General features: G+C 37.2%; 1 long non-coding RNA gene across 1 annotated transcript in view; it reads right to left on the bottom strand.

Annotated features, from left to right (window-relative positions):
- The window catches only part of LOC119624483 (uncharacterized), a 50,872-nt gene that overhangs the window by 16,227 nt on the left and 11,281 nt on the right, over positions 1-23,364 (bottom strand). Inside the window, exons 2-3 of the long non-coding RNA XR_005240652.2 lie at positions 22,208-22,344; positions 10,155-10,253 (exon numbers count right to left, since the gene is read on the bottom strand). This is a non-coding gene — a long non-coding RNA (uncharacterized lncRNA). The remainder of the gene's footprint in view (positions 1-10,154; positions 10,254-22,207; positions 22,345-23,364) is intronic.

Raw genomic sequence — 23,364 nt, 5'->3', positions numbered from 1 at the left:
TGACATGGGGTAATATATAAACAACAGAAATTTATTTCTTACACTTCTGGAGATGGGGAAGTCTATAATCAAAGTGCCAGCACGTTGAGATTCTAATAGAGCCAAGTTTCTCTGCTTCTAAGATGTTACCTTGTTGCTGCATCTTCTGGAGATTAAACACTGTGTCCTTACATGGCAAAAACAAAAACAAAACAAAACAAAACTGAACCCACTGTCTCTAGGCTTTTGTAAGGAACCTAGTTCCATCCATGAGGGCTTCCCCATCATGACTTAATTGTCTCTTAAAGGCCTCTCCTCTTAATGCTATCACATTGGCCATTACATTTTATCACATGAATTTTGGGGGACAAATCAGATCATAGCAGACCCCAGTTTCTTCCTTCATCCATTCTTTTTTACATTCATTCATTTGTTCATTGTCCTCTTTCCTTCCTTTCTTTCTGCCTTTCCATTCTTTACTCCCTTCCATTCCCTCTCTCTCCCCTCCCATTTCTTCTACATATCCTATTAACATCTTTCTGACATTTTTCTTGCCCGTTACTGAAGCCTTGATCTGGATCACTGACTCTTCTCCCTTCTGCTTTGACTGTCTCAACAACTGCAATTTTGTCTCCTGGTAAATTAAACTCAAGCAATTGCTGGCAGAAAAGCAGCTCTTAAATGACCGTGTAAGTTATTTCTCACTGGGGCTCTTTTCCCCCCTCACGTTTATGAGATAATTGGAAATAAATCTGTGAGCTTTAAAAAAAGGGAGTGAAAAGATACTAAGATAATTTTATACCAGAATCCATTAGAATCTCTTACAACTTTTAACTTCTGTACCTGAATATGTGGCTAAATTTCTTCACTACTGCTTATATTTTAAATAATAGTCTTCTGGGATAGATGTTTGAGAATGAAATATAAGCCATATAGAAAAATGTTACAGACTCAGATTTAACTGTCACAATACATCTTAATTCATAAACAGTAAATATTTAATTACTTGACATTGTCAGAAAATGATATATTCTGCTTAATCAAAAATTCTGTTTACTAAAGCATGCTAAATACTCTAGATATACATTATCAATTTCAAAGAAAAATATTAAAATTTTTACTGAAGTAAATAAATTTTTTGATTATTCAAAATGTTTTATCTCTAGATTCAAGCCCAGCACTATTGCATCTTGGAGTGAATATCAAACTTTCTAAGCTTCATGTATCTCATCTACAAAATGGGGAATATGATAATTTCTAACCTCATGGAATTATGGTACAAACTAAATAGAAATAATTTACATCACATACTTGGAATGGCTTCAGAGCATATAATAGGTGTGGTGAATTTCAAAGTGGAGCTTAGTTCGCATTCCATTGACAGCTGCTACACTTAGTGATTTACTTCCAATGAATAGGCCATGGAAGTTTTCATGATATGTCATTTCCTGTGCTAGTCATTTCCTGTGTCATGGTTGCTCTCTTGGGTCATTTGCTCCAGGGAGAAACCAACTGTATGTAACTAGGGCACTTAGCTGCTAAATTGTGAGGTGCATGTGGTGAGGAACTAAGGTCTTCAGTAAATAACTAGCAATGAATTGAATCCTGCCAACAACCATGTGAACGAGTTTATAAGCAGACCCTACAGATTTCACATGACTAAACTGTCATCATCTTGACGGCAACCTCATGAGAAACCCGGAGCTAGAATTACCCAGCTTGCCACTTCTGGACTCATAACCCTCAAAAACCGTGAGAGATAATAAGTATTTGTTGCTTTATGTTTGGGCATTGTTTGTTATACAGCAGCAGATGATGATTAATGTAATAAGCACTTAAGATTTGTTAGTCATTATTATTGTTCCTTCACTCTCAGTAGTTGTTTTGAGGCACCTGAGCACACCCATCTTTTAATTCGAGTCCCATAAAGCTCCAGTTGGTTAAAGCTGGACAAATCCTTTTGTGTAAGTGCTTTGACCGGATTTTGAGGTGGTTTCTAAATTTAGAACTAGCGATGAGTTAAATGCTCTCACTGTATAAAGAACAGCTTGATAACTTTACTTTCTAGAGCAGGGTGATAATTTTAAAGAAATTGACAAAAGACACTACTGCTCAAGTTTCACCGATGTCCAAAATAAAGGGGTGAATATGTGTTCACCTGCTATATATAAGTACACTTCACTTGCCATGAGTCTATTTATTCCCCTTGATAAATGAGAGCCCCAAAGCTCAGAGAATGTAAGTCAGTTTCTAAGATGCTACAGGAATAAGACCGCAGAATGAGGATTTGAACCTGGTTGTATCTGACTTCAAATCTGGTGTTCTGGTTACCTTATGCCTCTGAGGAAGGAAAGATGGGATCAGAGCCCAGATTCAAATTGCATCAGACAACTCTCTCATAGTTAGACTGTTCTGTTAATGAAGTAGGACCCGTAATCTTGTTCCTAGTGAAGGCCAATGGTTCTGCACATCCTTGTGCGCACACACACACACACACACACGCACAATTACAGCTAGACATCACAGGCTTGATCCCAGTGAGACTTTTTCCAGTGGTGTGTGGAAGGTCTTGATGAAGAATAGAGGAGACCAGATGAGCATATGGATGACTCAGTACAACCTATCACATTGTTAGGAAATTCAATTTCAGGCCATACTTGCCTTGCTGAGAATGAGTCAGTTGTTCTTTCTCTTCTCTAATACTTCAAAGGTTTACCTGAACAAGGTTGTCATAGGAAATGGAAGAGCGTAAAGAGTAATGAAAACAGTCCAAGAACGGCATTTTGGCATTCATCAAACATGGAGTTTAGTGTCATTTCACTATATTCTCCATGAAATAAGATTTTCCAAGAATATTTTTTTTTAGCATACAAAGGGGTAAACTGATAGTCTGGACTTATAAGTATGTCTTTTTTTGGGGGAAAGGTGCTCTAAATCAGTTTTTTAATAGTGTAGACATTTTAAAGTTGTTTCTGTCTACTAAGAGATTTGAGTGATTTCTTTCCCTCTTAACAAATGGCTTGGCATTTCTACTGTATGGATTGTTGTTTATTTTCAAAGTAGGCATCTCAACCACTAATCACTTAAAAAAAAAGGATTCTATCATATCTTACCAAATCAATACTTGATAATAGTAAAGTTCCAACTACGGCCCAGTCATTAGAGGTCTGGTATCTAACCTCTGGAGTATTATTTCTTAAAAGTAAACTCGGAGGCTGGGAAACATGGTCATGTAATTCTAGAAATGATAGCTAGTAACTTTATTTAGGTCAGCTTTACAGTCTTGAGGGAATGGAAGGCTACCACTCAAATGTCTCTTGGCTACTCATGGGTCAGTCTAACCATGGAATACTTTGTTTCAGCAATGACTAACTGTCTAAGAAAGGATGGCAAAGCTAGCTATTGCCTGCATTTTAAACATCAGGAAACTTCTGGAGTTTGTTCCAGATTACCCATCCCTATTGGGAATCACAAAGAAGAAAACTTGGTAATAGACAGTTGAAAATACATGTATTATCCAAAGAACAGGGCATTTAGGAGACCTGAACATTCCCATTCTTATTTATTGGCTGAGAGACCTAGAAGCAGACTTTTGGTTTTGAAACAGAATCTGCCAGTTACTTGCCATGTGACCTTAGACAAGCCACTTCCCCTCTCTAAGGCTTCATACTCTCATTTGAAAATCAGAGTGATATTAATAATAATCTCAGAAGGCATCATGAGGTTTTAACAAAATTATATATGTAATGATTAAAATAATGCCGGATAGTTGCTAATCACTCAGTCAAAAAAGCAGTTAATAGTAATAACATAGTAGCAGCATTAACAATTAGTGCTACAAAGTTATACTTTGTAATTCATCAAACATTTGATGTGCTATAACTCACACCAAAGTTACACTTTGTTGTTACAAAGTTCATTTGCTTTTTGCATTTAGAATTACATATGACAAGTTTGTGTGTGTGTATGTTATAGTGGTCGTGGTGATGATGGTGGAGAGGAATGCTTATATGCTGGCTATTATCTAGTCCCCTACCTGATGCTAATTTAACAGGCCTTGAGGCAAGGATCTGTTGGCTCTTTATATCTGGCCCAGGCTGCCATGTGTATCTGTGCAGGATCTACAATGACCACAGTTAGAAAGACTCTCAGTAATTCAATGGGAATTGAGAGTTGACTCAAGTTTTACCACATTTTACTTCTCAGTTGCATTGGACATAGTATACCATCTGCTTCCTGAAATACTTTTCACTTGGCTTCGAAGACATGTTGGCTTGGCTCCCTTGCTACCTCACTCATCACTCCTTCTCATTTCTCCTCATCATCTTAATCTCTTATTTTCAGAGTGTCCTGGGACTGTATTTGATATTTAGGGCATTTATTCTCTTCTCTATCTGTAGTCACTCCCTGAGTAATATCATCCATTCTGAGATCTCGTAAAGCCATCTCTGTCCTAATCATTTTAAAATTTGTATCTCTAGCAAAGAACTTGTTCTAGAATTCCAGACTCTTACCCAGCAGCCTACTTGAAACATCCACTTGGATATTTGAGGGGCATTGCAAACTTATCTAGTCCCAAACTAACCTCCTGAATTCCTTCCCTACTCCTCCTGCACTCTTCCCTATTTCACTAAGTGCCAACTGTCTCCTTACCCTCTTGAGGCCACAAATATTGCAATGTTTAACTCCTTTTCTGCCTTACACTGCACATAAATAATCTATGGAAATTCTGTCAGCTCCGTCTTCAAAATATGAGTGGAATCCAACAGCCTCTCACCATTTCCAGGGTTTCTTTCCAAGTCCAAGTTATCTGTAGTTTTATATGTAGATTGTTATAACCTCTTAATTATCTTTACCTTCTTCATTGACCATATCTTTTCTATTTTCGAGTCATCAGCTACAGTGATCTTTCCAAAGGATCGAATCTGAGTTTGTCACTCCTTTATTTTAATTCCTCCAAGAGTCTCTCAGCACTAAAAGTCAAGCATTTACCATGGCCCACAGGGCCCTAGTGACCTATTTCTTCTACCTCAGCCTCTTTAACTTCATTTCTCATTCACTGTCTAATTCTGTTGCAATTTAACCTCTTTATCTTCTTTGAGCAAGTGGTCGTACTCTGACCCCACAGGCCCTTTGCACTTGCTGTCCCATCTGCCTGGGACACACACACACACACACACACACGCTTTCTCTTTCTCTCTCTCACTGGATATACTGAATGAAATCATAGGTCCATCTATCTTTCTACCTTTGCCCTGAACAATATTCGCTCTTTCTCCACATTAAACTGCTCTTAAACTTTTTCCTGCTACAGCATTTAAAACTGCTTGATTTTATAGAAAGATAGAATAAATATTCATTCACACATTCACATACATCGATGAGTTATAATTTATTTTCTCTACTTCTATCAGAATGTAAGCTACATAGAGGGTATTTACATTTACATTTTGCTTGGTGATGTATTCCCAGATCTTAGAAAAAATGCTTGATATGAAATAGGTACTTAATGAATTATGAATTATTTGTTGAATGAATACATGAATAAATTAAATCTTTATCAAGCTGAAATTATTCCTACCGGAGGCACTACTCTTGAAAACCTTACCAGCCACAGATTTTTCTCGCATTGCAAAGGACCTTAGACACTCAGTGTATCCTCCTAATTTTACAAGTGAGTATTCAGAGACCCAGAAGTAAATAGTGGTTGTCTTAGGCCTTGGAGTAAGTAAGTAAAATATTAAGGTCCAGACTGTCAGTTTCTTAACTCTTACTCAGTATGGTGTTCTATAGTCTTAAGACATGTCAGAAACCTCCAAAAGAAATTGTAGAGGGCCTAATATTGGTGATAATGTGAATATTATATCAACAGGAAGAAATCCAGGGCTTGACAAGGACACTTGAAACACCAATAAGCAGCAGAGATTCACTGGGAAATTAGGGAAGGAAAAAAATAACAGATGCTGGTGACATTGCAGAGAAAAGGGAACAATTATACACCATTGGTGGGAATGTAAATTAGTTCAACCATAATGGAAAGCAGTGTGGTGATTCCTCAAAGAGCTAAAAACAGAACTACCATTCAACCCAGCAATTCCTTTACTGTGGATATACCCAGAGGAATATAAATCATTCTACCATAAAGACACATGCATGCAAATGTTCCTTGCATCACTATTCACAATGGCAAAGACATGGAATCAACCTAAATGTTCATCTATGACAGACTGGATAAAGAAAATGTGGGACATATACACCATGGAATACTATATAGCAAGATCTCACCTTTCGTGGGAATATAAATGGAGCTGGAGTCCATTATCCTTAGAAACCTAATGTAGGAACAGAAAACCAAATATCACATGTTCTTTCTTACAAGTGGGAGTTAAGTGATGAGAACTCATGGACACAAAAAAAGGAACAACATACATTGGGGCCTACTTGAGGGTGGAGGGTAAGAGGAGGGAGAGGAGCAGAAAAAATAGCTCTTCAGTACTAGGCTTAGTACCTGGGTGATGAAATAGTCTGTAAATTAACCCCTTTTACACAAGTTTATGTGTATAACAAACCTGCATGTGTACCCCTGAACCTAAAATAAAAGTTAAAAAACAAAAATAATAAAATGCAAAGTGTGGTTCAAAAAGGAAAGGTCATAGAGACTGAAGTAAGGTTTGTTCATTGGCAATTGGTTAATTTGTCCATAATCCACTGCTTATGCCAGTTCCTGTACTAGAGGCTGAAGGAGACAGACAAACTGTACTTACTGCACTAGGGGCTGACATTCTTTTCAGTTGGGTGAGTAGGAGATGTGGAACAAGGTATACTTGAGGATGATTTCACAGAAAAGGTGAGATTTGAATTAAGTCTCAGAAAATAAGTGGACCCCAATAGGTAGAGGAGGAGTGAGGAGGTGGAAAGATAGCGAGCAGCATGGGCAAAGTCATAGTGGTATGATGGTGCATATATTCAGGGACTAAACAGTAGCCAATAGGACAGGAGAGGAAGGCTAGTGGAAGGGGTAAGGAGGAAAGGGAGGACTGGGAAGATGGGCTGAGGCCAGATGGTGCATGGTGAATGGTATCTTAGAGCTTGAACTTCTAAACACCTTGCTGAAGGAGGGTCTCTCTCTCTCTCTTTCCCTTTCCTTCCCTTCCCTTCCCTCCCCTCCCCTCCCCTCCCCTCCCCTCCCCTGCCCTTCCATTCCCTTCCCTTCCCTTCCCTTCCCTCCCCTCCTTTTCTTTCTTTTCTTTCTTTCCTTTCTTTCCTTTCTTTCCTTTCTTTCCTTTCTTTCCTTTCTTTTCTTTCTTTCTTTCTTTCTGTCTTTCTTTCTTTCTTTCTGTCTTTCTTTCTTTCTTTCTTTCTTTCTTTCTTTCTTTCGTTAAAACTCAAAAAGGCCTTTAATGCTATTCTGATACTCCCCCAACTTTGTTAGATACCAATTTTTCTATTATTTGCTTCTGGAGATTCTAAGCAAATTTTCAAGTGCTTCTATTATGAGAGAAATAATAAAATTTTTACATTAATATATGTCACATGCACAGATGAAGTTTAGCAGGGCCCAAACCTGGTTTTAATGTACAATGTATAGGCATGTTGTGAGAGAAGATTGTAAGAATAAAAATATATCATGTATTGTACATTCCGATCTGTAACTCTTTTCAGAGAAAGGAATGTATAAATTTATTTATTTATATACCTAAGTCTTAATGCAGAGAACATTTTATTTATATTATAAAAATCCCAGATGAGGAGCCAACAGAGTAATTTTAAAGTATCAAAGAGGGGTTTAGATGGCATAAATTACATTCAAGGAAAAGATAAGTATTAGATTTTTGTAGCATAATTCTCCTTTACATTACCGTAAAATGAAGGAAAACAATAAAAACTCCCAGAAAGTCCTGAAAAGCCAGTGATTCTTTTTTAAAAAAAGTTGAGTGGTTTGTGTATATTACTGTGATTAATCAAAATGATACAATATTTATTTGCATTTGTCAGGCAAGGTGCTGGAATTTTCTTAGTAGATGTTAGTGAAGATAGGAACACAGTGTAGCAGCAACACTGTCTCCTTCCTTTTAATTGACAAATAACTACAGAGAGAACAGTCAGAAATTGGAAGAGAGCAGGGAAAGTAGATGAATTCTTCCCAGATGATGCAGGGACCCTGTTCATGGAATTCTGGTCACGTAGTCTAGAGCTCAGACCTGCCTTGGTTTAATCAGCTTGCTGAACATTACGGTTGAGTATAGCCATGTTGATCCAAGTCTCTACATACATAATTTATTAACCCCTAAATTAGGTCCCATTGTTTGACACATTATATTGAAGGCACAATGGTGAGAATACGGTGTTGTATCAGGTTTATGTACGTATGTGTCTCTGTATATACTTAAAAAATTATGCATAGAGCTCCAGTGTTGACACATATCACCCTATCCCAGGCATTTGATGAATACAGAACAATATTGGATGTTAAGCAGGATATTGACTTCCTCTATTGTGACAATTATGTGGGCCCAGCTTTGCTGAAAATAAGGCCCATCCACCCTTGCAGAATTGAATAAGTCACAAGGATACAGCCCTTAACACCTTTCCTGATTGTGAGCAAGGTCTGCACTAATTCATCAAGTCCTGCAGTGAGGGATTCCACAAGAGCTGCTCGTGACAAGCACAACAGAGACAAGTATTTAAAACCCAAGGATTTTGGACACATTTTTTTCAATGCTTTTTGGAAAATTTTGGCAAAAAAATACAATTTTTGTTTCTTTGTTTTCCATCTGTGGTCAAAAGAAAGAAATTCAAAGAAGTGTAAGGAGTTGGAGTGAAAAAGTGGCAGGCAAACCTGAAACACACTCATTTTTATGATATGTGATACTTAGACATTAGCAATTTCATAACCAAACCCAGATTAGTACCAGAGAAAATGCTTGTAATTATACTGCCAGTGAAGTGGCCCCAAAAAATGAAATTTTTTGAATTCCACCCATGATTTTTTACTCTGATTAAAGTACAATTAAAATATTAAGAAAAATTCAAAATTGCTTCACAACTGATTTTAGAGTGGCAGTGTTCTTTATGTAAAGCATTATGTTTGTCAATAACGTACACATTTGGTCTTGTAGTCCTCTTTGCTGATTTCTGACACTGTAAGAGGAGAACCTGGTTTTCTGAGGTGATGATATTTATAGTTCGGCATCATCAAAAAGCAATTCCTTGCTTATTTGGGATTCGAAGCCCAGCCAGGTCTCCCTTGTGACTCATTCAGCATTCATCCGGGGATCTATGCTTGCCTGCCTGTGCAGCGTTCTCATGAATCCTTAATTCCTTTTGAACTCAGCAATGCCAGAGTCACTTTCCATCAACCCGCCCACTCAGCTGAATTGCGCCAGCCTCTTTTGCGCAAAGCATCACACTGCTGTTGTAAGATTGATTGGGTGTTGAGCCACCGCCACAAAGACAAAGGAGGTCAGATTCAGCCCCTGCAGTTTGCTTTTAAGACCTGATGTCATCATCATCCTGACTTGAAGAGCTGATGCTGATAAAATTTTCTGGGACCTACCTATGTGTAACCCATGTCTTGTTGAACTAACTTTATTAGCACCTCATCACTGATAATGCAATAACATATTAATGATGTGTTGCTCTTACCCTTTGTCTGCAAAGCAAAAGAGTTGAAACTAAAATGACATGGTGAGCCAGATCAGTCTGATGTGTAGCAAACCCTGTATCGTGGCATCTTTCTTATTCCCTGACTGCTTTTCTCTGGGATGATAGGGCAGGCATGACTGGAGTGCTGGCCAGACGTCCAACACAGGGTACTGCTCTAGGCTTGGGAGTTTGCAACTCAGGAAACCAGCATGGCTACTCATGAGGGTCAGAATATGGGCAAGTCAGAGAGCAAGCTCAAATCTAGTCCGTATGTCCATAAGTGAGCATGTAAGTAAAAATTTGTGACCAAGCCAGGGGATCAGGTGTAAGACAGGGAGATGGACTCAGCATAGGCTCAAGGGCAGGGGCAGGGAAGCTGGATTTCAGACAATTATAAAGAAGAGGCTGTTGTGATGGTGGCTTTCTAAAATTGGTTGCCCATAGAGTTGCATGTATTAGGTTGGCCTAGTTTAGAAGCACAAAGTAGGGGGTTGGTAATATGCCAAATACTGGAGAGGTTGAAAACTTACTTAGGTAATGTTGGATTACGTGACTGAGCTCTCCCCAGTGGCTCTTTAGTACCTGGAGCTAGAGATAAGTCAGATGTGGCCCCTGCCTGTGTTCACCATCTGCACAAAGAGACAGAAATGTAAATAAAAATATTACAACACTCACAGGATTGCTGGGATGTAATAGTCTCTTTCTACCAAGAAGGTAGTAATAATGGCTGACATTTATTGAAAACTCACTGTATACCACCAGGTACTATCTTGATTGCTTTACCTATATTTCCTACTGTATACCACCAGGTACTGTGTTAATTGCTTTACCACATTAAATTCTTACAACCATATGAGGCAGTGCTATTATTTCTATTTTATAGATTAAGCAAATGGGGGTAAAAGAATTTAAACAATAATCACCCAGTGTTGCACAGCTAATTAGTGGTGAAGTCTAACTCTGACTTAGACCTTGACCTCTACATTAGTCTGTTCTGGGAGACACATTTTAAGATGGATGTTGGGAAATATGGAACTTGACAGGAGTGTTAAGAATGGTGTGGAGATGGGAATCCACAATCTATGAACATGTCTCTCCTCAACCCCTTCCAATGAGTCTGCTGAGACTGAATATAAAGGGCTAGAGGGGGAAGTACACACTCTGGCTTCAGGTATGAATGATGAATGGGTTGTGGCAGACTGTTTCATTTGGTATAGAAGGAAAAGAGATTCATCTGCAGATTCCCAAACCACTTCCTTGGCTCTGAGTGCCAGGTTCCTCTGGCACCTCAGCAGAATGTTGGGGTAACTGATAGATCTTGGGAAGTTCTGCCAGTGAACAACAACTACAAAGATAAGAGCATCTAAGTCATGTTGATTTAGGAGAAGACGTTTAATAGAACTCTCCACATTTGAAGAGTTGTCATATGCAAGAGAAAAAATAAATTTGTCTCTTGTGACTCTAATGAATGCAGCTGAGACCAATGATTAGAAATGATGGGAGGCAGATTGCAACTCAGTAAAAAATTATTTTTCAACAACTAAAGCTAACAAATACAGAAGCTTGTGGGAGTGTCAGTTCTTCATCACTAGAGGTATTCACATAGAGACTGTGTCACCTTCTGTTGAGAGGGGTAGTTTTCAAATTTTCGAATTCATAAGAATAATTTCTGGGCATGGCAGCCAGATTCTGATTCAGGAGGTCCTCGTAGGCATCAAGAATCTCTCCTTTTAATAAGCCAACTAGAGGATTCTGACGTGGGTGAGAAATAACAATCCGCAGATTGTAAAAGAGGTATCTATTTTTAAAGGAGAAGTTAGATTCCATGATGAAGTTTCCATTCAGCAATCTGTCCAGACCATGTTGATCTATTTCTTCCCAGAGTTCCTGTTGTTTGTATAGTCTTTATCACATAATTTAATATTTGATTACATTTTGTCTCCCTCTTCTAATCGTTTCCCTCATCCCACAAATATTTGCTGATCATTTACCATATGCTGAGCACCATTCTAGGCACTGGGGAGACATTACAGAGCCAAGCAGACAAGGCAGCCTGACCTTATGCAGCTGATAATCCAGTGAAGGGAGATTTGTAAAACCCTAAATATATCAGGTATTTTATAAATACTTTCCTCCATACAACCAGATGCAAACTTTGGGAAGAACTCTGTCTTAGTATTTTATGTAGTGTCTAGAACAATGCTCTGCAATAACAGGTACTCAAAAGTATATTTTAAAGCAACGATGGAACAGTAAAATAAGAATACACTTGAAGAAAAACAGCAAAACTTTGTATTTTCTGCTATAAATCAGGCTAATCTCAATGGTTTCACTGAGGATTTCTTTGTGCTTTAGGATGGAGAATTTTTGTAAGCCAAAGGACTTTTTTCTACATTAATAGAAAATGTATCCAGAACAAGTGACACAAGCTTCTCAAGTCTTGCAGGTCACAGTCTTACAGCAGCAGTGAAAAACTGAAAGACATCCCAAATACAGATGATGAGGGTTCTTAGCACACCATGGTATAAGACAGTGGCCAACAAACTGGTTTTTAAAGGGCCAGGTTATTCAATATTTGGGGGCTGTACACTCTCTCTCACAACTAGTCAATTCTGCCATTGTAGTATAAAAGCAGCTTAGAAAATATGTATTTGAATGGACCTGTTCTAGTAAAACTTTATTTACAAAAACAGGTGAAAGGCTGGATGCAGCTCTTAGATCACAGTTTGCAGACTGCTGCTATAAGATAAATAGTTCAAAGAACTGAGGTGTTTAGCTGGGTGTGTTAGTCCATTCTCACATTGCTATAAAGAAATACTTGAAACTGTGTAACTTATAAAGAAAATCAGTTTAATTGGCTCATGGTGCCGCAGGCTGTGTGGGGAAGCATAGCAGCATCAGCTTCTGGGAAGGTCTCAGGGAACTTAACAATCATGGTGGAACGCAGAGAAGGAGCCAGGCACTTCACATGGCCGGAGCAGAAGAGAGATGCAGGGAAGTTCCACACACTTATAAACCACCAGATCTCATGAGAACTCTACAACACCAAAGGGGTAATCTGCCCTCATGATCCAGTCACCTTCTACCAGGCCCCAACTCCAACACCGGGGATTACAATTTGACATGAGACTTGGGTAAGGACATAAATTCAAACCGTATCTCTTGAAGAAGACAGAAAGAGAATATCATTACTATTTTTGGATGTTTGAATCACTTCCCTGCAGAAGAAGGATTTGACCTATAAAAACAGAGGACATATGTCTAATATTTTAATAGAATTCTCCATATGTTTATGAGTTTAATGAGTTTACCAACACTGGAGGTGTTCAAGCAAATAGGTGTTCAAGCAAATATGGAATGCCCAATTCTTGAGACTGTTCCAGAGCAGGCAAGGGAGTCTGGTGAACAATTTCACTAAATGTCCTTTAAGGTCCTTTTCAACCACGGGATTCTGTCATGAATGTGAAGTTTAGTGAACAGAGCAGGGCCTAACACATGCTGAGATTGACATAGAGACACAGGTAAGTGATACACCAGCAATTTCACATGTTAGAATTTATCTGTGGTAAATGAATGACTGAGTGAAAAGCAAGCTCTACTAAATGTTAGGTACCCATATTAATAAGCAGGTTAAAAATAGCCAGATTAAAAACAGTTAACATCAGGTAAATATCATTTTTTTTTTTTCAGTTAGCTTGATTTATAGCCTTTTAAGATTATATCTGGGTTAAACGGATTGGTCATTCAAAAACTAAGTGGATGTCTCTCAATCACATAGATTAAAAAGAGAGGAAAGACTCCATCCTACCTTTTAGAATTTAAAAATTTTTAATTTTTTATCTTTTGGACTTCTTGTAAAATTTCTTTGTGTGCCTTATGATGTTTTGCTTTTACGAAGTTGTAAGTGCTAAAACAGCACAAATTCATCCTCACAAATGGATGTGTAGATCTATAAAATTAATAAACAATGATGTATTGGGAGCCTATTGCTCCACTGAAGAAACTGAGAACCAGACAGTGCCTGAAGGATGAACATGACAAGGAGCTAAATGGTTTAAAATTTGTGGCTATCCTTAATATGCTACCCATGTGTGCCAATGAGGCAGATCTTCAGCCAGCTTGAGCCTGGTCTCCACCTCCCAGTGGAGGGTCAGAAGGGGTGAGTGATTCCAATCAATATCCAGTTGTTAGAGTAACAGCCATGTCGGTTCTGGATGGCTGACTGGATGAAAACATGTTTATTCTACTTAATGCGACAGTGTCTTGTCAAATTAACAGCCATGGTGGCAGGAACAAGCTTGCTTAATGGGTTAGAGTCAGTTCCACAGAGAATCTATCATCAACATGCAACTGAGAGGTATCCCAAACCTCATTACCAGGGTTTATTTGTAGATAATAACTGAAGGTATGCCATGTACTTACAGCAGGATTTGTTTGGTTTTTTGGCAACTCAGTTTGATGGTCTTTATCAAATGTTGCCCTTTTAACTCCCCAAAACTCTGTATGATCATGCTTAGTCTGTGTTTAAACACACTAAGTAAAGTGCAATATTTAAGCAGCTATGTTAAGATGTTTTAGCAAGATAGAATGATTATTTGAAATAACCACGTATTCGACGTGCAGGGCAGTGGGGAAAAGGAACTACTCCAGTGAGTGCTTTAATCCTGCACTTCTTGGTGAATATTTAAATACACTTTTCCTCCCTAGAGGTGAGCTGTTGTCCCAAAGCCAGAATCATAAACTGCCTGCCAGATTTAACTCACAGTTAAATTGCATTTGGTCCATATAGTTGTGTTTTAAAATTGAAATGCTTGCTATCACTTAGAAAAAAAGAAAATTTCACATGCAGTTCTAGGTGTTTCCTTTCAATGAAAAATTCAGAGAAGTCAGCAGCATGGGCCAGCTTTTCTCAGGGCGGTAGTTTTCTGGAGCTGTGTGTTAGTCCGTCTTCTCTAGATAGGCTGAGTGTTCTCCATGGTGTCTACGGTGCCTGCCTTATTCATTTATGTGACCTAACCAGCCCCTTGAAACATTGAAATTTTCCATCTGTGATTAATAGACTAAATCTTGATTTTCTAATCATACTCATATATGAAAAATGCAATATTATGGCTTTACCATGTACAGATATTGTTAAGGCACTGTTTGCTTCTTTCTTCTTCTAGTCCTCCAGTCCTCTAACAGTGCCTCCCAGTGGCCTAAACCAGCAGGAGCCATATGAAAAAGAAGTCTGGAAGATGCTAGTCCTTCTCAGGAGGATACGAGAATGGCAACAAGAAGATCTGCGGACTACGAGATTCAGGATGAACAAATCTAGGAGCCAGAAGATATACCTGCTAGTAGACGCTATAATCTTAAAAAAGTCTTGAACCAACGTGACCTTCAGAATTTTTCATCTGTAAAATGAAACGTTGGGCTAAACGGTCCCTGAAACTTCTTAAAGTCCATGATTCTATGGTGGAAGGGGTTGGTACAGCTTTGATTTCATTGTCTGTTTATACCTGGCTGAGTTCTCTTGTGACATGTGACTGTCCTTCTTAAGAAACTGAAAGACAACCAAGTAGCTGATTGTTGAGGTACCGAAATGTTTTAGGGAATGCAGAGAATACAGCCTACCTGATATAAAGTCTGATAGCAACAACAAAAATCTCTCTGGGCAACTGTATTTAATAATTAAAACAAAAGGTTTGGAGGAAATATTAAAATTGCCACTTTAACAGGAGAGTAACCTGTGGTGAGAATGCTTCAACAGTGATATGGACTGGCATTAGAGCTAAAGAATCCCAGCCTGATTTGATAGTGACTCTAGCTGTTTTATGTTCCTCAGGAATCCCAGGATGTCTTTCAAACAAACAAACAAAACAAACAACAACAATGACATAATATCTTCGTCATTTATCACAGATGATTGTCCCAGAATTGTTGGCTCAAATTTTAGAAGAAATTCTAGAAACTGATTCAACCTAAAATTAAAACCTGCTAGCTCTTCATGTAAATCATGGAATCACTTGTTTGCTACTGAACTGCATGTTGACATTGAAGTACAGATGTTTGATGATGAATTCATTCCTCTTTGTATAACAGCAACTACATGATAAACCAGGGAACAAATGGCAGCATCTTTTATATCTTCATTTGTTTGAAACAGATAAAAATATTTCATTTTCCTTATTCGATGTCAAATAACCCAATAATGACAAAATCTAAACTTACATTTTCAAGGGATTTTTAAAGTGTATTAAATTTGTAAAGGTAAAGCAATACTTTAAAGCAAACACACAGTTTGAAATATATCAGTTATGGAGCCAACTGAGATGTCAATAATTTAGTAGTTTTTCTCTCCAAAAATAGAGAATATTCAGAAGCAGATCCAGAAAGTTTCATTTTAACCTCAGTTGGAACCAGGAAGAGGAACTGAGGTTGCTTACTAGCAGATCATAATACAGTGGACACTGACATTCTTCCACACATTAAGTCATTTGTACTTTCTCTTTGACAAATTTAAAATCTCAGAAGTTAATTGTGGGAGCTAGTCCTGATTCACCAAGATCAACTAGCAGTTGCTGGAACATTTTCTTTCAAATTTTGAAAAAGAATCAAGTTTACTTGTTAAGATGTCCAGCAAATAGCAAGATAAACATGGTAATATACTCAGTTTTAAATATATAAGTTTATATTAATAATATATTTAAAATAGCGTACTTTAAGGTTACTAATGAATATGTGAAGCAAAACGAAAAATGTTAGTTTGCAAGAGAAACTGATTTTATTTAATGACTTATTTTACTTCAGTAAAATATTGGTTAAGCAGAATAATTGAAAAAAGAAATATCTGAGTAAGCAAAACTTTGATTTGGCTAGAAAATAAAGTAGATTTTTCTTGCACTTGTAGCCTCACTGTTGAGAATTTTAAGAAATGATCCTCCTTGTTTAAATTCAATTGGCCTTTAATGGGCACATAACACATGCTGGACATTACAGTGGGAGGCTGAAAAGAATACCATAAATAAATAATTCCCCTGGCTCTCAAGGAATTCTTAGACTCAATGAATAGACTACATTGAACACAAGTGAATTTTATATATATATATATATATTTCTAGAATCCTTCAGACTTAAATTCAGTTTCAGAAAAAAAAAAAAAAAAAAAAAGCTCATTTTGAGTTTCGATTTCTATTGCCTTAGCCTGTAGATGGAAGTGGAGAAGAGCAGAGGAAGGATCACTGGCTTTAGAAGAAGTCTTGAGGATGAAACGAAATAATGTGTGTGAATGCTCTTGGCATAATATATGCTACTTTGCTAATATCAACAGCATTAATATTTATTTATTTATTTATTTATTTATTTATTGTATCAGTCACACGGCAGACATTATTATGTTGACTGTCTCTCTGATAAGAGCTTGCAGATGGGAAGGAAGTTGGATGTCACAGACTTTTTCTTGATTAATCAACCAAACATGTATTGTGTATCTATCAGGGTAAGACTGAACTACATAGGTTGAGTCATACAAACCAGGTTGCTCTGTGAACACATAGGGAGGACATCAAAACCAAATGTTGGGTGCCAGAAACTGATTCCTTAAGGAAACCAATATTTGAAGAATGAGGTGAATGTACCATGTGAATGTGGGTATGTTTTTAGACAGTTGTTTGCAATTTAGAGCAGTTGTTTCTATGAAACAAATGAAGGAATTGTTGGTTTCAGAAACTCAGACATCAGTTAAATTTTGAAGTTATACCAAAAAAGCCTGTAATTATTTATAAACTGAAATAGAACCTTCTTTTATATAAAATTTTGTCACAAACTATTGGAATGAGCTTACCTAGTATGCATTCTATATAATATAATTATTGAGAAATGGAATCTTAGCACCTGTCTGCCAGTGTTAAATGGCAACTAAGGAGCATTTAATTCATCAAAAATGTACTGAGTTTCTATTAAATTGATAGAGCTGTCAGAGGATGAGGGAATACAAAAGAGATTTCAAAGTTGTCTCATTTCCAGGAACTTACAATCTGCTGGGAAAGACATAGATACATACGCACATAACTAAACAAAATTAGGTTTAAAATAGAATACGTACAAGTGTTATACAGGTGAGTAAAGTATGGAGCATTTAGTTTTACAATATGTTAAGGATTTAGAAGCAATAATAAACTATGAAGATAAACGGTGATAGTTTAACACTGTCTCTAATTCTCCATTTGGCTCTGGATATTTAAAATCACTTAAGCAGGATTGTTTGTATGCCCGGATGTCAGAATATTGACTGTCTCTTTCCCCTTCCCATTTGTCTTACAATAATTTTTTTACCATCAAATCTTTTCTGCCTATGTTCTTGGATTTTTATAGCCCAACAAAAGGGTGTATATTACTCAGCATTCTGTCAGAATCGCCTAATTTAGGATCTTCAAATTTGAGATGTGGATCTTAGCTGAGGGGTTGGAGAGCATTTAAGGTGTTCTTTGCTTTGGATGTCATGACAAATCTATGACTTCAGAAAGAATAACAAAAACTTCGATTTCTGCTAAACCTTTCAAAGAAAAGACGCTTTGAATCTATTAAAATCTCAGTTAAAACTCTGACTCTTGTGTATGTTTCAATTGGTTCTTATCCCATTCTCTCTTTGGTTCACACTTCACCAGCCACACTGGCTTTCCTTCTGTCCCTCAAAAAGCTGATTGTTATTTCTTTACTCCTTAGCCTCTTTATCCTGACTGTCTCCAACTCCTCCAGATCTTTGGTCAGTTAGCTACTTCTCATCATTTAGGTTTCAGTCCAAACGTCACCTTTTAGAGAGATCTTGCCTGACCATCTAGCCTTTTGTGTCATTTGTTTTCAGGAACAGGTAAAAGAAAATGTGGTTCAAGTTTATGTTAACAGCAGGGAATATGAGATCCTACAAGAGGAGATCCTGAAGTCAGGTGAGTTTCAGGTGATTGACTTAGTACCCTAACAAGCTCGTTCCTTTTTTAACTCCAGCTTCCATATCATTATATTCCTCCTACAGCTGGTTCCCCCTTCATGATGGTAAAAATGGTTTCAGGAAAATTCTGGGCCACAAGGCTCCTTGTTAATACCATAAAACTATTAATTTGTTATGGTTCTTCCATAAATTTTTTTTTTTAAAACTTTCTCTGATGCCTGCAGTAAACTGGTTTTACATTTTTTTGACTGGAACTGAGTCACATGATTATGCTTGAACCAATCATTGATAAAGTAGATGGGAATAATTTATAAATATGAGATATGAGTCATCACCATTTGAACTGGAATCCTTCTCCAAATCATGCATTGCTGTTATTCATCAAGAGATGATGAAGTAAGTGCTGGAGATTCAACCAAAATGTCTACATTTCCCTCAAATATAATCTTATTGTCTTTTTGAGTTTTTACAGTCACCACAATTTCATCAAGAGATGATGAAGTAAGTGCTGGAGATTCAACCAAAATGTCTACATTTCCCTCAAATATAATCTTATTGTCTTTTTGAGTTTTTACAGTCACCGCAATTTTAAGTTATATATTTATGTGTGTTGTTAAATATATATATATTTTTATATATATGTAATTGTCTGCCTTGCTATCATAATAAAAACATCATAAGAGGATAATTTTTGTCTTATTTAATGATGCATTTTTACTTAGAAAAATGAAATAGTTGGTGCTCAATAAAATTGTTGAATTAGGGGATGAGCAGGAAACATCACATCATCACTTTCTTGGTCTCTAATAGTCTCCTGACTTCATGAGGATAAGAAACTTCATGAGGATGAGAAGTTATTATTAACTGACTTTTCCTTCTTATTTCCTAGAGTCTCTTAAATTCCTAGGAGGCCCCAGTTACTGGTTGAGGGTTCCTAAACAACAGTAGTTTTATCAGTCTTGGACACTTTTGAAGTAGACTTTGAAGGATAAATAAAATGATAAGTAAGTCATTTTTTTAAAAAATAGAAGCACAAGAAAAGATGAAAAGGAAATACAAATTGTAGGAAGACATGTTGAAATTGCATGAGGTGTGCAAAGAAATGAAACTAGTCTGGTGTGACTAAACCTGGGAGCTGTAGAGTGACTGAGGCAGTAAGGCTGGGAGGGAAGCAGGGAAGCTGACCTACAGATAGTCTTTCTCAGTTATGTCTGTGGTTCTGACTGGCTCTAATTACCTGGTCACTGATTTATTGACGTCAGCACATTTATAATTTGTTTTATATTGTTACCCTAAAAACCTCTTATTTCTTTATACTAGATATCTCAGGTATAGTTTACCTTTTGACTACTTTGTGAACTCATTGATAACACTGAATAGTTTTACTGTGTGTTAGAATAAAACATAACTGATCTGGATATAAGCTAAGCTTTAAGAAAGGATCGTGAGTGACTTTAAAAAAAAAAAAAAACACTTATCCTCAGTGCACATGGGAAACACACAGTCATATTGGCAAGATAATATTGAATAAATGAAAGACAGAATGACTCAGAAAACCTGTCTCTTTGTTTTTTGTTTTGTTTTGTTTGTTTCTTGTTGTCGTTTTTAAATCAGGCGTCCCCTTTACTTATGTGATCATAGAAGAGTGTCACTGAATCCTTTCTAAGTTTGATTTCCTCATTGGTCAAGTGAGGATGATAAAGCTAATGACAATTGTTGAGAAATATAAGTCAAATCAGGAAGACCCTTGGGAAATGAAAATGCTACAGAAATGTATATAATGGGGCTGGACATTATTCTGAAATCAGAATAATAGAAGCAAAGATGAGAAGAGGAAAAGGTTAAGATTGTAAGTTTGGCACCCAAATGGGAAAACCTAACTCACATTTTTTGCCTATCTTGAAGATTTCAAGCTGCACATACACTCTTAAAAAACAAGTTTCACATTTCACTGTAAGAAATGGAGATAATCAGCTGAGTAAATAGTTATAAAGCTCCAAGCCCAAAGACTTCTACAGTTTCAAGATTCTGTGTTAAGTAAATATTTCTGAGTTGGAATGGACCTCTTTGTAAGCAGAGATTATGGAGATTTACAACCTATTTCAGATTCTTGTCTTTCTCTTCCCATCATCACTTGAGAGGGAATAAAGAAATTATCCTACCTTAATATAAGAAAAAAAGTCACTGCATCAGGGCCCAGGAAGCTGTCCACTAATTACTTATGTAACCTTGTATTTACTCATAGATCGGGTTTTTCTTTATAAAATGAAGGAACTATATGAGATAAACCCTGAGAATCTTCTGTTCACTAAAATTTCACAGTTCTTAAGCATGCAGAGGAAATAGTGAATTTGAATCCCAGGTAACTTTCCCTGATCACTCAGCTGAGTCCCTTATATTTGTAGTATTTGGGAGAATATCTGTCAGCTTCCACACACATTTCTACAGAATTTTTTTATTTGGGTTTTGTCTGACTTACCTCAGGGAGTCATTTTGCTGGCTAATTTAGGTCATGTCCTGTTATCCAGCTGGGTGATAATAATAACAGCTACCACCTATATCACACTACATGCTGGGCATTATTTTAAGAATTTTAATACATTAACTGATTCAATCTTCATAACAGCTTTATGACATAGACATTATTGTGATGCTTATTTTATAGATGAGTGAACTGAAGCAAAGTGTGGTTATGTAATTTGTCTAAGTTACACTACTATTAAGTGCCAGAGTAGCACTTCAAATCTAGACTGTTTTATAACCCCACATATGTGTGCTAAAGTAATAAACTACAGTACGGAGGGTAGAAGAAAAGATGGCAAAAAGAGGCCTACAACTAGAAGGAACAGAGCCAGGCTCCCAGATCATTATGTCCGGTATACAAGGACAGGTAAGTGATTTAAACACGTGTGGGCAAGTGACCAGAAGTCTGAGTTCTATCCCATAGGCCAGTTTACTCTTGGAACTTTGTCTTTGGGGTTGCCTGCCAAAAATGTGACTTTAAATATAAAACCAACAAAATGAAATCATTTCTTGGAGAACGTTTCTGTGGTTCCCTGTGGCTTGCCAAGTTAAGAATATCTGTCTTACATTTTCAAGCACATGTGTTGTAGTAATTTTATGGGGTAACGAGTTGGCTTCCATTAACGATATTTTATTTTTACAGGGGCTGGGCCTGGAGAAACATTATGTGGCAGGCAGTGAAATATCTTGCTTTTTCAGATTGCTTTAACTAATCATCTCAGGTGGATTTTCTAGGAACTCTGATTTTTAACCATTTGACTGCTATGGATTTCAGTGGGCTGTGATTGAGGCTTTGAATGTAATACCATGGAACATAGTGGTAAGGAATGGAGAAATTCAGGGTTTGGTGGAAATAATAAGAGTAGAGTGGAACAAATGTGGTACTTTCATTTCAAACTGAAAACTTGAATGTAATGTAAGTTCATTCCTTGGATTCGATAGAAAATAATTCAATATGTGACAAGAGCTAACAAATGGAGGCAGATGTAATTTATCAAAGCTAGCATGTCTCTCATTCCAGTTTATCACATGGAGGATGCTGCTAGTTATCTACCCAATATCTATCCTCTCCTTCTTTCTTATTGGCAGAGGCCCAATTTTACTACTTAAATATTTTATTCCCCGTACCACCTTACAAAAAGAGAGTTGGATCTGTGACATATGTTTGACCAAAGAGATCTATTTGGAAGTTAACTGCGATTTCCTGGAAAGCAGCTTCTTCTCGATCCTCCTAACTGGTGAGTGGGACATCAACGGCTGTCTTATAACTGTGAGTGGGACATCAACGGCTGTCTTATAACTATGAGCAAGAAACATTAGTTATGGTTAGTCACACAGAAAGATGGAGGGATCTAGATTCTTGATTCATTGTGAAGTTGCTGTAGCTACATGTAACTACTCAGGCACAGCATTTTTTGTTTTCTAAAATATGTGTGTGTGTGTATACATATATATATATGTATATATATGTATATATATTTGTATGTGTACACAGTTGCCTAATTCTGAGCTTGTTAGAAATACTCTCACTGTGTTTTTTCCTCCTACCTACACCCTTCTCATGGCCTCAACTTAGGAGCTGACAGGCCTCCACCTAGTTGTGCCTGTGCCAAGGGATCAGGAGGGTCATTCCTTCCACTGGAACTGCCATTCTTGATTATGGTGAATCTTTATTGGTGTTATCAGAGAAAGAAAAGGAATGTAACCTGAGATATGATCACTTGCAACAATCTGTTTAATTTCAACATAATAAAGATATTAGGGTAAAAAATAAGAGAGAGAGAGAGAGAGAGAGAGAGAGAGAAAGAATTCTACTTGAGAGAACAAGAGAACATGAAAGAGCTTGGTGCCTGATCCTTGCCCCATATTGGGGTACAGAAAATACCGTGGATCTTCTGATGGAAAGAAAGCTGTATAAGGCTGGTGGCAAACTTCAGCATTCTGGAAATGGAATACAGCCCGATTCCCCATTGGGTGAAATGTCTCTGAGGCTAAGTACCAGTAGGCTGTGAGATCTTTGGTCAGTAAATGCTGTTTGGGAATTTTGAAAGAACTTTGAAAGAAGAGTTCAAGAGGTACCAGAGTTGAATGTATGTAATTCACACAGTTCATCTGATGTTACCAAGAAGAGAGAAGCTTGAAGCTGAAGACCTTCATGTTCAGGATGGCATATTAGAAGCTGAAGAACTGCATGTTGAGGGTGGCATATTAGAAAGGTCTTTGCATCCATGTCCCTACAAAGGACACAAACTCATCCTTTTTTATGGCTGCATAGTATTCCATGGTGT

This window comes from Chlorocebus sabaeus, chromosome 1 (genome assembly GCF_047675955.1).
Source record: "Chlorocebus sabaeus isolate Y175 chromosome 1, mChlSab1.0.hap1, whole genome shotgun sequence".
NCBI classification, from domain to species: domain Eukaryota; kingdom Metazoa; phylum Chordata; class Mammalia; order Primates; family Cercopithecidae; genus Chlorocebus; species Chlorocebus sabaeus.
The sequence above is the reverse complement of the archived record's forward strand: the minus strand, read 5'-3'. Positions and strand labels throughout refer to the sequence as shown.